Source organism: Leptonychotes weddellii, chromosome 3 (assembly GCF_054177405.1).
Source record: "Leptonychotes weddellii isolate Sample4059 chromosome 3, ASM5417740v2, whole genome shotgun sequence".
NCBI classification, from domain to species: domain Eukaryota; kingdom Metazoa; phylum Chordata; class Mammalia; order Carnivora; family Phocidae; genus Leptonychotes; species Leptonychotes weddellii.
This window is the reverse complement of record NC_138371.1, coordinates 133874133-133891458: the sequence shown is the minus strand read 5'-3', so window position 1 is coordinate 133891458 and position 17326 is coordinate 133874133. Positions and strand designations below refer to the sequence as shown.

The following is a 17326-nucleotide window of genomic DNA, read 5'->3' as shown; positions in this document are numbered from 1 at the left end:
GGCTTCACATATGAATTAGAAGAGGAGACACAAACATTCAGTCCACAATACCCATTATATTTCTCATTCAGAGCACCACAAACATTATGGTTTGTATTTCAAGGAAAATGCAAACGTACGCTGACAGAAAACAACGTGCCCTCTAAATAGTGCACTCAGCATATCACACTGTACTGCAACAGATTGTTGACTTGTCTTTATCCTTCACTAGAACTTAAGCTTCAGGCAGGCAGGATGATGCTTATCTTTTTTATCACTGTCTTCTCAGTACTGACCACAGAGCTTCATCAATATAGACACTCAATGAACATTTACGAGTAAATGACCTTGACAACAAACACAACGTAATCAAACCTGTTTGCAACATTTGTTCCATTCCTTTGGGGACCATTGATGTAATTGGATCATGAGTTCTGGTACAAAGTCTTTAGCTACACCCTCCTGTCCTATTGTTTTCCTCAAATGGATGTCTTTATCAGTTGCACTTTCTCTAGAATGTACTTCCTTCTGACATGTTATTTCCTCTCTGATGTTATCTTCCTCCATCAGCTTACTTTTTCTTTTTGTGCCTCACAGTTTCCGACTATCTGGACTTTTAATTGTGACTTCTCCAAATGTTTCTCTGGAAGTTTTTATAAGTAGAAAGAACCCCACGGAGGTTGAGACTTCCCCCAAAGCCATTTGGTAATGCAGAGGCAGTGCTAAAACTGGAAGCTGGGAGAGTTTTGAGCATGGCAAGACAGAGGTATTTGCAATCGTTTGGAAATTCCCAGGCTTTCTTCTCTATATTAGGTCAAGGGGTGGTGGGGGTTAGGCTGGGGAACCAGAAACAAGGTGGGCAGTGTAGTGTACTGGAAAGAGCACTCCGCTAACCAGGGGCTATTTGAATAATTACTACATACAAAGCACAGAGCTAGGTGGAGTAGAGCTATAAAAAAACATTCTTGGAGATTATAACCATTTGGAAGATGCACATTTATGAAAAGTTAATCTTTGGTGCAAGACAGGATGTGTAGGACTGAATGATTATCCAGGGAGCTAGAATATTAGGAGTTAAAAGGAGGGAGACCACCCTGGGCAGGATAGTCCAGAGAAGAGTCATGTATGAGGTGGAGCTAGAACTTTTCCTAAAGGATGGCTTTAGAAAGGTTGACTTTAAATGCCTTTCAAATTCATCCTTTCCACTCAAGGCCACAGAAGTAGGTCACTTGGTCATTATTTCTTTAATTTTCTGTCTTTAAATTTTACAACTCAAAATTTTCATTTAAAAAAATCAGACAGAATATATGTAGTAAAATGTGAAATGACACATAGGCACATAAATAATGAAGATTAAAAAAAACTAAAACAAGATCATATTATACAAATTATTTTGCAATGAGGTTTTATCCTTTAAAAGTATTCCTCTAAAATATTTTTTATGTCAGGATATATAAGCTCTTTCTTTTGACTTCCCTTCTTGTGTGGATTCTGGTGAAAGACTGTTCTACTCACTTCTGGCCTCTCTTGGTACATCTTTTTCCCAGCTGCTACAAGTAATATTTTTATAAAATATATATAGTGTTATGTTGCTTTGCTTAGAGTCTTTCATTGGCACCTATATCAGTTAAAAATCTTTTTCTTAAAAGTAACAGAAAACAGAACTCAAACTTGTTAATATAATAAATAGAATTTTATTGGTTCACGTAATTGAAGATCACAAAGTAGGTGGACTTCAGGCAAAGTTAGACTTAGGGGTTCAATATAGTCATCAGGAGCCTGGTTTCTTCCTCTCTCTCCAGTGCCTGCCAGGATGTCGACTTTATTCTAGAGCCGTTCTCCCTCTTGGCCACAAAGCTTTGTGTACAGTTGTTTCTGCATCATCAATAACATTCCTGGGTTTCATTCTGTTTGTACGACCCTTAGGGCTATGCAAATCTCCAAATGAAAACAAGGAGCTGATAGAAAGTGTTGAAGGTATGTTAAAGCAACAATCATATATTTACACTAAAGCACTTTGTTGTTTTAAGAGTGAAGTGCAAATTCTTTGGCATGGTTTGCAAGGCCATTCATCATGTGGTCTCGTTTATCTTTTCAATTTCATTTTTCTGTCTTATATATACTCTATCTACTATGGCAGTGGTGCTCTTACAATTCCATATTCGTTTCATGTATTCTCATGCACTTCTTCTCTTTTCTGAAGTGACCTAGATTCAACATGACCTCTATGAAGCCTTAATTAACCTTTTTCTGTTACCAGCAGGATTGCTGTGTATGGCTTCTTGGGTGGTGCATTACACCCCTCTAGGGTTGTCATCACTCACATACACTGGGACATAAAGGTTGTCCCCTGGATTGTGCAGTGTAAAACCTTCACAGCTATATGTGGTGGCCCTGGCCTGCTTTCCTTAATATCACACTACATTCTAATGGTTTATTTAAATGTCTACCATCCTTCATGTCTGTGAGCTTCGTGAAGGCTGGCACTGTATCTTAACAGGATAGCTGTATTACTTGCCTCTTCTAGATTTGTATTTTTCTTGTCTGTCAACTGCTAAAAACAGTGAAGTATTTGCTGAACGAGTGGATGAATAAATAGCTATAATTTTTGAGTGCAGTTATTTCTTTTAAGTTTATTTAACTATCACACCACTCTTAAGAAGTAGGTATTATTTCCTTTATTTTGCAGCTGGGGAAACTGAGGCTCAGAGAAGTTTGGTCAGTTGTCCAGGGTTATACAGCTAGTAAGTAACAGAACTGAGTCTGTTTCTGTTTCTCTCTCTCAAGTTAGAGTTTTTTCATTGTGATGAATGGTGGACATAAAGTTTCAGCATTGAGAACGATCATGTCTTGTTCAGCTGCCTTAATTACATAGTGGAAAGACTAATCATGCAATCTACCTCACCAAGTTCCCAGGATTAAGTGAGATTAGGTCCGTGACTGTGCTCTGAAGCACAGAGGTACATAACACTATGCAAATATAAGGTATTATTTTATAATGATGGCTTGGTATTAATAGCTTCCAACTTCATAATTAGTTTTGGATGCATGTTTTAAAGAGATGCATGTTTTAATATTTTTATGGATGCACAAATGGAATCTTGAAATACATTTGCAGATCAGTGCTGCGGCCCCAAAGGGAAGCAAGGCAGCCTAATTTTATGGCCCATATACAGGACCAAGACGAAGCAGCCTTGCTAGACGTCTTCCTTTGCTGTTAGTTCTCATTAGCTGAATTCAAATTCCAGTGGTGATAATACATAATTCTTCAGCTGCATATAGATTCTGCCTCTATAAAAGGAAAAAAAAATCTATAAATGTAATCACTCTCCCTTGTCAGCTAATGTAACACAGTAGTAACTATAAAACAGTTTTCTTTAGGCTCTTTTGTGCAATTTGTTCCTCCTGGCATGGATGGGGATATGAGCAGCATTTTGTTTCAATAGAGCCTTTCTTTAGCTTTTAACCAGTCACAAAGGGTGTCTTTCTGTACCTGGACACAATCCGGCCACAGAAATCAAATAGGCTTTTTAAGCCTTGAAAGAAAAGAAACTAGAAGGCCAGTGGCAAATATTTCATCATTTTGTGGGGCAAATATTATATATCTGGGAAAAAGATTTTTTTTAAGTATATAATTTAGGAGTGTCTAAAGGTGTTTTGTTAGGTCAATTGTATATCAGGAATTTAAAAGGAAGGGCCTATAGATCTTTAAATGCCTCCCCAGATAAGGTGAGCCTAATCTATTGTAAATTACACTTCCCACTCTCTGATCTCGGAGAAAGGCTTTCTGTCTCGCTTTCAGTATTTAAAATCTGAAATAATATAGACCTGACTACCCAGGGGTCTGCCTCTTGGCCTGGTGCTTTGTCACCACAATTGAGACGGGCAAGTTGGAAGCAGCGGCATGTCCCCCAACGTAATTCATGAGAGCAAGAGGTAGTGTTGTCTGCGATTTTTCCGGAGGCTGGCTGTAACTACACTCCCCTTGAGTTTCTGCCAAGGCACACCACTAAATAAGGAGGTAAAATAAGGATAAAATTTTAACTGCTTCTTTCCAGGGAAGCTTGGAGACAGTCTCGCTTCCTTTTTTAAAGTTGGAGGCAATTTTATTTGTTTAGGCAAATCCTATGGGAAACGAATAAGTAAAGTACCAACTGACATGCTTCACTAGGCTGAAAATAGATCCCAGTACACGATTTCTTTTTTATTTATCCGCCATATGTATTTATTTCAGGTTTCCTTCTCACAGACTCCCAGACTGGGAGAATCAGAGATAGTAATAGCTAGGAAGCACAGATTATTATTATTTTTTTGGTTTGTTTGTTTTGGGGGTTACCTCCCAAACTTTTTACTTTGAAAAAAATTTAAACCTACAGAATAGTTGAAAGACTAATATGAACATTTTGTATATTTGCTTTCTCTCTCTCTCTCTCTTTCTTTTTGCTTATAGTATGAAAGTAAGTTTCATGCAGAATCCTGATAGATCATCTCTAAATACTTCAGCATGTATCTTCAAAGAACAAAGACACCCTATCATGATCATACCCAAGGAACTTAACATTGATATAATAATATGTTGTAACATACAGTCCACATGCAAATTTCCCCCAGTTGTCCCAACAATGGCCTTTATAGCTATTCTTCTGTTGAATGCAAGATCCAAAGAAGGAGCACACATATGTTCAGTTATTCCACCTTTTTGGTCTCTGTACATTCAGAACAGCCCCCCCACCCCATTCTGCCACCTAATTTGTCAATTGCAACATTAATATTTTTGAAGATTCCAGGGCACATGCCATATAGAAAGACCCACCTCGGAACTGTCTGGTAAGTTTTCACCAAGTGTGTTGTCAGACTTCTGTGTTCAAAACCTACTACTTTTCTGTGTGGTTACATCATCAAGTTGATATGTGGTTAGGTTCATTTGTTTCTGTCTGTATTCAATTTTGGGTTTTGCTTTTGGTCTATCTTTTTAAATTTAAATTTAATTTTTGGATATGTAAAACATTTACATGGCTCAAAAGGCAACAATTAAAAATAAAATTAAACATTAAAAATATCTACCAAGAGAAGTCTTCTTTCTAATTCTGTCTTTCTCCCAATTCCCATCCACCTCTTATGAGTAACTAGTCTCATTAGTTTCTGGTTTATCCTTACCATATTTCATTCTGCAAAAACAAGTAAATAAGTTACATATATATGCATATGTATATATCTTTATATGTATAGCTATGTGTTTATATATGTGTATAGAGATATATATGTCTGATTTTCTTTATGATAAAGGTTATATAGATATATTATGATATTATTTTGCATTTACTTTTTTCATTTAATATATTATAAAAATCCCTCCATTGCAATTCATAGAAGTACTTCTCATTCTTTTCATAACTGCATAGTACTTCATTGTGTCAATGAGTCTTCTGTGATTACCCATTTTGTTTTTTTTCCATTATCTTGCTATTACAAATAAAGCCTTGACAAGTAACCTTGTACCTATGTTGTATTGTACTTATGGAGGTGCCCTTGTAGGTGTGATGCTGGGCCAAATGGTGAATGCTTGTGTAGTTTTGTTATATACTGCAAATTCCTCTCCATAGGGTTGCATTATTCTGCACCTTCCCAAAGAATATATGAGCATGTCTGGCACAAATAGGAACACTTTACCTTATCTTACTGAATCCTCATGACAACTTTCTCAGGAAGATACTTTTATTACCCGCATTTTATATGTAGGACGGTAAGGCTCAGAGAGCTTGACAAACATCTCCAGGTTCACATGGCTAGAAAATGGCACAGTAGGATTTGTACCCAAGCTCATGCAACTAACCACCTCACTGTGCCATGTGTCACTGCATTAAGCTACATGAATCATAATTTTGTGTCTTGATAAAATTAATGGGAAATCTTTTGTTTCAGAAATGGTGTTCTTGAAGATATCAAGGAATACTGGGGAATCAAGAGAACTTACAATCTCAAGGAATGTTGGAGAAGTAAAAGAATAATCTTCATGTTTCTTAAGGAGGTCAGTGTTCAATCAAAGTTTCTAGGTACAAGCCAAAGATTCTGACCTCGTGAGTTTAGCTATGATAGCAAGAGTTTCTTAAAGATAAGAAGTTTCAGGAAGGCCCCTCTGTGGAGACAAGGCATGAGGATATAGGATGCTATGTCTAGTTCTGAGACAGAGGGTGCTAGTAAGGGGAAGACAGGGATTAGGGCCAAACATGATAAGCTCAGGATTTTAGACAGGTTCCAGTCCCAGCAGAGAGTTGAGGGAAGAGACCAGAAACCTGGAGAGAATCTAGGGACCAGACTTAGATGATCAGGATGGAGGAGAAAGCCTCCCAAGGTGGAGAGAATGAGGCTATCCAGGGACTCATCCTAAGGCAGACAGCAACAAGTAAATAAATGATGTCAGATACAGATCAGGCTCTGATCCAGGGCAATGGCATGGAGAGTACTTAGGATGTTTAGAGAAGACCTCTCCAAGGATGTGTCCTTTGAGGTCAGACATGAATGATGAGAAATAGCAGGCCATCTAAAGATTTGGGGGAAACAACTTTCCTGACAGAGGGAACAGCAAATGTAAGGGTTTTGAGGGGGAAAATTAGCCTTGCAAGTCATGTAACATGAAGACTGGTATGACTATAAGATACTAAATAAGGCAGTGATCATTTATGAGGGTGGGTGCATGGACAGATCAGGTAGGGCCTTGTCAGTCAGGTAAAAGAGTCTGGATTTATTCTAAGTGCATCTAGGCAGGTTTAGGGGAGGCAAGTTCCAATGGACTTCTGGAATGAGTTGCATTTTAGTCATTAAGAAATGTATTTAAATTCAATTCTATGAGGTATGATGAGTTCCAAGGAGATAGAAATAGAAAGAAGTGCTATTGATTCCCATATATTTATTTATTTTTAAGTCAGAATTATTTTTTGTAAAGCAGCCTATAAAATGAGGCTGAACATGAAGTTTGGTCAGCAGCGTGGTTAAAGGACATTTACACAAACATAAATACATTGCTATTTACATTTACCACCTCCAGATGATTCATCAAGAGATGCATGCTCTTCACTTTTAAATATGAATAACTATTTGTTTCAGGGATATATGCATAGTAAACATATTTCATTTCATGGAAAGAAGTAAGAATTTAAAAATACCTTGTAATGTGCCACATGGGAAGCTCGAAATATATGCCACTGATGAATTGAAATAGTACCACATCCCCATCCTGTTCATCAATCTTCATATTTTTGTGAAATCAGGTAACAGAAGCTTTCTTTTGATTTTATCTCTCATTTTGCACTTGGTATTTTTTATAGATTCCTGAAATCAAAAAGTTTGTAACATGAAGTAAGAAATCAAGCTAAGTTAAAGACATAAATCCTTCAGAAATAAAGAGTGAAAAAAGTTAATGAAATGAATGACAGTAAATATATTTAAAAAGTCATGAGAGGTACATCAAAAATAAGGATAATTTAGTATCAAGTCAACTTATAAAAAAAAAAACCCAAACATAATATTTAACTTTAAAGCAAAATCATAATTAGCCTTTAAAGCAAAATCATAATTAGCCAAGTAAAAATTTAGCAGGAGCACTAAAAATATATAAATATGCTTTGAATCTCCCAATTTTCTTTCTTTCTTAGGCTGATCTATAAGATATATCAAAGGTCCAACTATTTTTATTTTTGTTTTTTTAAAGATCCATTTATTTATTTTAGAGAGAGAGAGAGAGCATGAGTCAGGCGAGGAGCAGAGGGAGAGGGACAAGCAGACTCTGCACTGGGCACAGCGCAGATGCAGGGCTAAATCCCAGGATCATGACCTGAGCCACAATCAAGTTGGACGCTTAACTGACTGTGCCACCTAGGCGCCCCCAGGTATTTTTAAATATCTAGGTGTTTGATTTCATGTAGACCAAAATGCAGACATTTGAGTGAATTTTGTACTTTCAGCTGGCTATTTGAAATCATATGGAGGGACGCCTGGGTGGCTCAGTCGGTTAAGCATCTGCCTTTGGCACAGGTCATGATCTCAGGGTCCTGGGATTGAGTCCTGCATGGGCTCCTTGTTCCACAGGAGCCTGCTTCTTCTTCTGCCTGCTACTCCCCCTGCTTGTGCTCTCTCTCTCTCTCTTTTTCTCTTTGACAAACAAATAAATAAAATCTTTTTTTTTAATAAAGATTTTGTTTATTTGACAGAGAGAGATACAGCTAGAGAGGGAACACAAGCAAGGAGAGTGGGAGGGGGAGAAGCAGGCTTCCCATGGACTGGGGAGCCCGATGTGGGGCTCGATCCCAGGACCCCGGGATCATGACCTGAGCCAAAGGCAGACGCTTAACATCTGAGCCACCCAGGTGCCCCCAAATAAATAAAATCTTAAAAAAATAAAATAAAATCATATGGAAATAGCCTAAGCCACCTTTTTAAATCTATAAATTAGGCACAGATAATTTTCCTTGTAGGTAACATAAAATGTAATGAAACCTGAAGAGTGATCATGCAATCAGCTAAAAATTATAACTGGTTGATTATGGAGGAACACTACCATAGATCTATTTAATAAGCAATTTTTTAAAAAGTCTTTCTGTGGAAATAATCTGGTAGATATGTGTGGTTGGTGGAAATACCCACTGAGACAAGAAAAATATTCAAGTTATTTTCAAATTATTTAAATGCAAGTAAAGGATACAACTTATTGTATATAGATGGCCTTCTCTAAAGAAGTATAATAACCCTCACGGTGAGAATGAATTTTTCATGGCCCTCAAATCCTCCTGAGGATATCTGATGGCTCCTGACAGCATGTAACTGGGGTGAGGATCACTTCAAGCTCTTCCAAGAAGCTTGCTCCATTTTTGGGGAGATTGCCTCTTGGTCTCTATGACATTGTGGAGACTCTGGCTCCCTGTCTTCTCTCTCCCTAGTATAGCACCTTCCAGAGTGTTTGCTGTGAGATTGGCTGAACCATGGGCCAGCTTCCCAAGCATCTCATTCCCATAACACGTCTATTCCTATAGGCTGTTACCAGTTCTTTTTTAAAATAATGATCAGTTCCACAAAATGGAAAAGTCAGTTCAAGACTATAAAATGTAGTCAGTCTAATTGGCTGAAGCCTAATGAAACCCAGGATCTGAGTTAGGAGTTTAGATCTGGTGTCTGGTAGGCAATAGGGAGTCACCATACATTCCTGAGGAAGGCAGTGCTAAGATGAAAATGATGTTTGAGAGACCGATGACCTCTGTGGACTGACCTGGAGATGGGAGAAATGGAAGAGAGGGAGAAGAAGTGATAACAATGATATGTTCAGTTCTGTCTACTTATCTTTACTACCTTTGGTTTCAACAATTTTCTCAGCTGTGTTACAAGGCTGAGTACAAGGCTTTTACAGGTGATCTTGCAGAGAGGTAAGAAGCAAGGGGAAATGATTGGTGGCAACCAGGTATAAGAGACAATAGTCTAATAACTAGGACACTTGGCATAGGTACTAGTTTGTGTGCTGGGTGTCATAAATAAAGTGGAGTGATCAGGGGACACTTGCCATGGGCATTCTTTGACAGAACATGATTGAGACAAATGATGAGCTCAGGGCCTCTTCCAGAGCAAAGACATATACATCTTGAGATTAGGAGAAGCTGATGGTGAATAATCACAATACGTCACTAGCACCATTTCATAAGCACCTTTTATGTGTTAGGGAAAGTTAGGAATATTATCTCACTTACTTTTCATATCCATGGAATGAGGGTAGATATTATTATCCCCATTTTGCAGATGAGGAAAGAGGAATCAGGAGGGACATTGAATATGATTGGTAGATCATGATTCAAACCAAAGTCTTTCTGATTCTAAAGCCTAGGTAGTAAACTACTATTTGGGTTTGATTCATGATTTTTAGCTCTATCAAGTTCCTTAAAAATAGCTATTGGGTATTGCTTTAGTAAATTTTCAACTATCAACATGGGAGAGTGTGTCTAGAAGAACATGGAGAGAATCAAAATTTGTCTTGAAAATGGAAAAGCTCATTCAAAAAATGGTAGCTATTGCATGTGGGGACTTTGTGGCAACCCTGTGAATGTTCCATAAAATTGTTCAAAAAAAAAAAAAAACCAACAACAACAAAAAAGAGAAACAAAAAATGAAGCACTGCTTTTTCCTATGTATGTTTTTTCTTCTTTCTACTTGTTTGTTTTGGCATGTTGTAAGTCTTCCTCAAAAGTTTGATGATATTTGGTTGATTATTCATACTTTAGTGTGAGGCACTGAAAATCTGATGAAACCTGTGTTTTGTTGGTAGATCTTATTGACTGGGGTCTTCTGGCAGTTTATTGACTTTTTGGGGGGAGTCTCTAGATATCAGTAGCTGTAGGTATTTTCTCTGAGTACTAAAAGAGAAAAAAATTAAGTTTACAGAAACATTTTAAGAATAGTGCAAATATTCCCCCCCCCCCGCGCACCATTTGAGAGTAAGTGACTGCCATATTTTTGTGTGTATTTCCTATATACCCTGTAACCAAATTGTATCCATCAAAATCAGGACATTAACATTGCTACCATTTGATCTCTAGACCCATTATGTCCATTATAGGAAGAGTCCAAGAAGAATTATGTTTTGCCTTTTGTTGTCATATCTTTTAGTCCCCTTCAGTCTAGAAAAGTTCATCAGTTCTTGCTCAACTTCTTTGTTTTTTTAATATTTTTGAATGTCAGTTATTTTGTGGAATGTCTTTCAGTTTTATGTTTTATAAATATTTCTTCATGATTTTTTCCAGTTATCATCTTCAGCAGGAATATCACAGTGGTGGCTTTTTATTGCATCTTCGCCTTGTGGTTGTGCACAATTTTGATTTGTTCTATTACTAATGATATTGAGTTTGATCACTTGAGTAAGGCAGTGTCTGCCAAGGTTCTCCACAGTAATGTTACTCTTTTTCTCTTTGTAATTAAGTGTTTTGTGTGGGAGGTACTTCAAAATTTGTAGATATCCTGTTTTTCATCAAATTTAATTAGTTAATGTTGGTATGAACTCACAGATTTATATTTTGTTCAATGGTTATAATTTGTTACTATATTATTTCTTTTGATGCTTAAATTGTCTCAGATTTGACCAGTAGGAGCCCCTTCAAGATGACCTCTGTTTCCTTTTTTGAACCTCAACTGTTCTCATCCTACTTATTACCTAATTCCCCATGTGCTGTTGCTGTGGCTTCCCTCCTTCCTCATGCAAAACTACCTGCCTGGGCTGCCCCAGCTACTGATTTGAAGTGAAATTTTCAGGAAGGGAATAGAAGAGGAAGATCTAAGACCCATATTCTAGGTGAAACTTTCAGAGGAATGAAGAAACTTCTGGAATTTGGAATGGGAAGGCAGAACCACACTGTTGAGCTCCACTATCATTTCAGCTCTAAGAATACATACACACAGACTTACGTACACATATACATAGTATACAGTCTCTAAATCAAGTCAGTTATACTACCAGGTCCTCAGCCAAAAAGGAACAGTTTGTTTCCATATTCACTGAATGAAAACACGGCTATAACGGATTTATCTAAAGGTGTCTTAGTTTGAATTCCCCAGAAGCTGACTCTGACACGAGCATTCAAATCTAAATAATGTATTTGGGGGTGGGGGGTTTCATCCCAGGAAATACTGGGAGAGTGGAGATGTAAATCAGGAAAGGGAATGAAGACAATAAAAGGTATGTTCTGTGCCAGTTATCTGAGGATATCCAGCTCAGCCCCTCAAGGGAACTCCGGGAGACAGTGAGAACACATCTAATTTATCCTGACTGATGGCCAAAGAAGCAGTGATATTTACCTTTCAACTCCTTGTTTGTCATTGGTTGAGGATTCTGAGAGACATTAACTCTCCAGACTTCTGGTTGACCTCCACCACAGGCTGAGGGTGCTCCCACTGCCAGATGAAAATCCTTACGCAGAGAGTTGCAGGTGTTTGCACGCGGTAAGTGACGCACAGAAGGGTATCAATAGGGCAGTGACAGTTTGCTGAAGATGTTGTTTCTTTTCAAGGCTCTGCACCTGAGAGAGTACATACTACTTTAGTGAGATTTTCAAGATCATGTTAGATTTTGTTATAATTTGTGTTATACTCTGATGAGACTCCAGTGAACCAGAAAGAACTAATAATATATACATATAATATGCATAATAATAGCTTATAACATCTCATATTTTGAGAGCTTACTATAGTATTGTCATGTTTTTACAGATGAGTTAATGATCAAAGCAACTCCTTAAAGCCAATACTGTTAAGTATTTACATTCAATGTATAAGGAAACTAAGACTTTGAGGGGATTAGCAACTCGCTCAAGCTGACACTAATGGTAAGGGGTACTGTTGGGTTATAAATCGAGGCTCACACTCACAGTCATTTTCTTGGTTTACTAAAGCAAAGTCCATCAGAGTTTCCTAAAAAGCAATAGGAAGTAGACCTCTAAGGAGGAAACCTCTGAAATGCTCTCACAATCAATCATCTAGTGGAGAAACATCAATCTAGTGATGAAGAGAGCTAGGATTTAGACAGGAGGCCTCTAAATGCAAGTAATCAGCCTTAGGTTCTAATTGGAGCCCTGGTGTAAAATTTTACCCTGAAGAAACCTATTGAGTTCAAAGCATCAGTCCCTTCTGTGGAACTTATGCCCAGTTTCTGGGAACTAATGAGAGCATCCCAACAGATGCAACAGGGATCGCGAGGCTGGGGAAACACTGTTTGTGGCTCCAGCACTCAATTGAAAGTTGCTAAGTGCAAGCCATGCATTTGGGATCATTCACTCATTTTTCGGTTAAAAAAAAAAAAAGTTGCCACGCATGTGCCTTTTGATCCTGATTCTGACAGGGTAGAAATTCTTAAGCAAGTAAGACTCTTATTTGCAACGTAGAGAAATAATTCTTGTCTCCAAAAAATCTAAAAAAGAATGGAAGATGAGTATTGATTGTAGAGTTAATCTAAGTTTCATTCTGAATGGAAGTGATTGAAATCCATGTTAAGATGCTATAGAATAACATACCGCATTTTAAATGTCTCTAGGAAATTAGCAAACCGTCCTTGGAACATAGGTGCAGTATGATGTGAATATATTTTTGGTTGAAACTAGGTCACTTCCTATTTTAACTGGGAAACTTTTGTTTCAGCTTTAGTGTATTTTTACATACTGTATTGAAAAATACAGTTGTTCCATCATTACTTATATCTGAGCTGATGATCACTTTAAGTATGTGCCTAGGAAAATGAGTATAGCTATGAATCTGATAAATGTGGATCTGAATTGAAGAGGTTAAAGGAGTTTATTAATCCAGCTTAAGCAGAAGCATTTACCAAGGGGAAGTAGATAAAAATTACTGGGGAATCAAGAGGAAAAAGAAAACCGTGGGAAGGATGATGCTAACCTGACATCAAAAAACTATTTGTAACATCCATACCACTGTCCACCAGACTTTTCACACCGTAAAGCTATCAAACAATTATCTAATATTCTAGGTCCTCAACTGGACTAGTGCGTAAATCATTTAACTTTGATCACAGTGAGGACCCAAATGGAGCAGGAAGATGTTTTTTGGTTATATTCAATCCCATGGAAAAAAAAAATGTGTACAAAGAAAAAAAAATCAAACATGTCTGCACCTTTTTTCCTTGAGGAAGACGGATACATTTTGGAAGTGCTGTTCTTGGCTTTACTGAGACATATACTCCAGTGATCTAAGTGAGTAAATGCTAAAAATTTCCCACTTCCCTCTACAGATTTTGAGCAATTGTCTTAGCTTCTTTCTTAGCCCTGTAGAAGGAAACTTTCAAATAGTAACCACTAAAATCCCAATAAAGTAAAGAAATAATAAAAAAAAGAAAGAAAATGTTTCCATCTGTAATCTCTTCAGATTTCAGGGTGAATAAATTGGCAGATACCTGGTAGAGCCCTGGGGCCAAAACTGGGCTTATTTTGTTTCTGTTTTCATTTCTCCTTTTTTTGCCTTGTCAGTTGGATAACATCTCTGCTGATTTTCTGGAGACTCAAGTCTTCCCAATGGCCATTTGTCACTCTCTCAGCTTCCATGGCTGCTGGCTATGGGTACTAAAAAAGCACCAAGGTGAAGGAAAAAAAAAAAATCAGGGAATAATGTTTATCTGAACATTCTCTTCCAGAATTTTGACTAAATTTGGAAACCCAAGCCAAGTGGGAAAGTAAAGATTTTCTTTCCATGGATCCTGTAATTGCCCCCAAAAGGCAGCCCTTGGGAGCATTGCGGATTTTAAGCATTCAAGGTGTGTTGACTGTAGACTGGTAGTCATAAGGCAGATGGCAGGGAATCTGCTGGAAGGCTGAATTTTCACTGGTGCCAAATAGGGCTGACTGCACAGTAGTTAAGTGGGGTAGCTGTCAAGGAAAGAGACGCTTTGCTTTCCCTCCCCTACAGGGACAGTTGAACCACACACTTCCCTCCTTCTCTGGTTCCCAGTTGCCCTGGGCATTTTTCTCTGTTACAGCATTTCACTCCTGAAATGAATGGCACTTAGCAGGGAAGGTGTCTTTGGTAAGTATTTTACAACAGTGCAGGAGTTAACAGTTTCTTTTTTCATTAAAAGTGAGTTTTTGGTGGCTTTGTGACTGGCAGCCTGGAAACTTCTTACTTCCCTTTGATGCAGTGATCTCATAAAGAGTCTCCTTTTCCCAGACATCTGCCAAAGGGAAGGTTATGCTCCTTACCTCCCTTCCTTCTGCCTTTGTTCCCTGCTTCCCTTCCCTCCCAAGAGTCATAGGAGAGATTTTTGTAAAATTCCTGTGAATATGCACCAGCGGTAGATGCCAGATAATACCACAAACAACACACAGACACCAAATGATTCGTTTACTAAGGGGTATGTGTATGTGTGTGTGTGTTTGTGTGTGTCTGTGTATGGGGGAGAGTTTCCAAAAAAGCGTTGGGGGACATGGGAGTTACAGCTCATTATAGAAGATAGCATAAAGAAGAAAAGAAGAGAAAAGTAGTATTTAGCCATCTTTACAACATCAGTGGACATACCAATGGTAACTTTTTAAAATGTAGATCTGCTGCTGTTAATATTCCACTTACAGCCAATTAAATATTGACAAGGTAATGCTATTGCAAGGCGGATAATGTAGTGTTCCAAAGTCAGAATGTGTCCTCCTTAAAGACGGGCATTATATCACACTTATTACTGCTGCCCAGAGCTTACCACAGGGCTTGGCACAAAGAAAGCTCTAGATAAAGATTTGTTAACTTGAGTTGAAAAAAAAAGTTAGATCACTACATCATGAACTCCACAAACGTATTTATGAGAATTAGGATAGTGATTATGTGTAAGTGGAAGCTGATTTATCTGTTATTCTTTTGACCTACACTTCATTAGCACAATCAGTCTTCTGCAGGATGATGCACCTGAGACATTACAAGGGTTTAAAGTATCATCTGAAATGTCCAAGAAAAATTTGATTATATTCTGTATAATTTTAGTACTTTTAGTCTTTGGGGTATTTTACTAGACTTTAATTCTTTGAAAATTAGCAATCCATTAATGATATATAGGATAAATTGCTCTAATCGGAGGCTATAATTAACCAGAACTCCGAATGTGTAGCGATTAAAAAAATGTTTTTAGGTGGACAGAGCTGGGTTGGAATGTGGATTTGGCTGTCGCCACCTTTGTGATCTTGGGCAGACCCTTTAGCCTCTCTACACTTTGGATTCCTCGTCTCCGAAAATGGGGAGAAAAACACCTTCTCCCTCCAGGGCTGTTGGAAGATTAAAGGGGATAATGTATGTGCTTGGCATGGTGACAGGTACTTGGCAATCCCTCCTAAGTACTTGGAATAGGAACCAGTAGCCACCCCGTGTTCTCCACTTACTGTATGGGCCATGTACTGGGAAAGAGGAAACCCTGGGTGTATGCCATTGGGCACCCTATATTCCTGCTCTAGGACTTGTAGCTATATACTAAAAAGGGAAGTGCTAGGTACTGAAAAAGTTTTCCCGGTGTTTGGCAGCATGTTATTAGTATCACAAGTGGAATTAGTCTAGATGTATATTTTCCAAATATAATTTGTTATTTTCTAAGGTGGATCTAGACACATACCTGTATTTTTTCCTCCAGTCCCACAGGCAATTTTAGATCAGTACACGGAAAATGCCATCCGTTCTTTGTAGTCAGAAATGAAAAGAAACTGAGTTTTCAGCATCACCATGAGATTTGCATTTGAATAATAGGTGTCAGATACATTGGTACCCATTTCTTTTAAGTGTGAAGTTAAATGCTGGTGATTTCACTAAGTGTTGGGAAGCAAGATGTTAATATTGTAATTATCTTTTTCCTGAATGAGATGATATTGAGAAGTAGGTTTAGAAAAATTTACTGAATAAGATGCTGAATAGGAAAGAAAGATGAGTTGGCTGGCTTTCCTTTTTTCTCTTAGTGGAGCCCAGGTTAGAGAGATGGAGAAGAATCTATGTGTTGTTGCTTAGAAACTTGGGCTACCTTTTGCGGATCCCCCAGACCCCTTTCTGTGAGCTGGATAAGGACTGAAAGTCTGAGGACACTCTACCTTCTGACAACAGTGGCATTTTGTGGGGACAAAACCCTCAGAAGGCCACTGCAGACATTCTGGAGACTTCCATATTCTCCCCCATCCCTCTACCCACCTCCACCTGCATTTTCAGGAGTCCCCAAGACCACCCTCACTTCTGACACCAAATTCAAGTTCTAAGTTCCCCAAATCATCCCCAAGTTCAATAATTCACTAGATGGACTCATAGAACTCAGAAAAGCTGTTATACTTAGGGTTTGTTTCAGTGAAAGGATGCAAATAAAATTAACGGAGGAAAGACTAGGCATGGCACTTCTGGTTTTCTCCCCGTGGAGTTGTGGGAGGACTGCGTCTGTTTCTCTCAACAACAATGTGTGGCAATACACATGAAGTATTGCCAACCAGAGAAGTTTACTCGATTCTGGGTGGCCAGAATTTTATTGGGGCTTGGTCACAAAGACATGGTTGACCATTCGTGCAGCTAACCTTAGTCTCCAGCCCTAGCTGATACCATGTGGAACAAGGCTTTCCACCATAAATCACTTTGTTAGTTAGCATAGCCTATCTAGTGTGGCTCAAATCCCGCTGATGAACAAAGACATTCTTTTTTTTTTTTTTTAAAGATTTTATTTATTTATTTGAGAGAGAGAGAATGAGAGACAGAGAGCATGAGAGGGAGGAGGGTCAGAGGGAGAAGCAGACTCCCCGCCGAGCAGGGAGCCCGATGCGGGACTCGATCCCGGGACTCCAGGATCATGACCTGAGCTGAAGGCAGTCGCTCA

At 38.3% G+C, this 17326-nt stretch overlaps 1 long non-coding RNA gene across 3 annotated transcripts in view; it reads right to left on the bottom strand.

Annotated features, from left to right (window-relative positions):
* Nucleotides 1–1650: 1650 nt before the first annotated feature.
* Nucleotides 1651–17326, bottom strand: part of LOC145720661 (uncharacterized) — a 104238-nt gene continuing 88562 nt past the window's right edge. For 2 of the 3 annotated variants that reach the window (XR_014143808.1, XR_014143807.1), the window contains 2 exons: nucleotides 11806–12026; nucleotides 7133–7308 (listed from right to left, as the gene is read on the bottom strand). This is a non-coding gene — a long non-coding RNA (uncharacterized LOC145720661). Of the gene's footprint in view, nucleotides 3271–7132; nucleotides 7309–11805; nucleotides 12027–17326 lie in introns of those variants that run through there. The other variant, XR_014143806.1, reaches the window with a different exon arrangement.